Source organism: Formica exsecta, unplaced genomic scaffold (genome assembly GCF_003651465.1).
Source record: "Formica exsecta isolate Colony F162 unplaced genomic scaffold, ASM365146v1 scaffold639, whole genome shotgun sequence".
In the NCBI taxonomy this organism is placed as follows: Eukaryota; Metazoa; Arthropoda; class Insecta; order Hymenoptera; family Formicidae; genus Formica; species Formica exsecta.
In genome coordinates, this window is record NW_021853401.1 from 54,047 (window position 1) to 54,890 (window position 844).

The following is an 844-nucleotide window of genomic DNA, read 5'->3' on the forward strand; positions in this document are numbered from 1 at the left end:
ACTTTGGTAGCTACGTGGAATAATTGTGGGACAAGCTTCCCGAATATATAAAAGCTGACTCAGAGGTTCAACAGTATCGTCGATGCACGCGACATTATAATTTGCCGTGCCAACAAACACATTTCGACGGTCCAACACCGTTAATAAAAGATTGTGGCAAATGCCAGCAAAAATTATAAGAGGTAGCGGTTTGTTAAATCGTGTGATAAACGCACATCCTATCGAATTCCATATTCCAGGCTATCAGTTTTGCGGACCGGGAACTCATTTAGAAACACGATTGGCTAGAGGCGATCGAGGTATCAATCCATTGGATGCCGCGTGTCGCGAGCACGACATAGCTTATTCTGGAAGCAACGATCTCGGTCAACGACACGTTGCGGATAATATACTCGCCACGAAAGCGCGAACACGTATTACCGCGAGAGATTCGACTATTGGTGAGAAAGCAGCCGTTACAGCTGTTTGGGTGGCTATGAAAGCAAAGACAAAATTCGGTATGGGGATGAAAACAAAAAAATCATCGATGAAGAAAAAGACTTCGAAAAAACGAATACTTTCTATAGCGAAGCGCGGTGGTATCTTGCCCATTTTACCATTATTGGGAGTTCTCGGTTCGTTGGCTGGCGGAGCAGCGGGAATCGCGAAAGCGGTGAACGATAGCAAGGCGGTGCAACGTCAGCTCGAAGAAATGCAGCGTCATAATCGCGCCATGGAAGGTCACGGTCTTTATCTCGCTCCATACAAGCGCGGACGAGGGTTCTCAACAGCGGCCAAGAAAAAAAAACGTCAAAATAAAAATGCCTGCCGGTGTAACAACTAATGTACAATTGGAACAACTTGC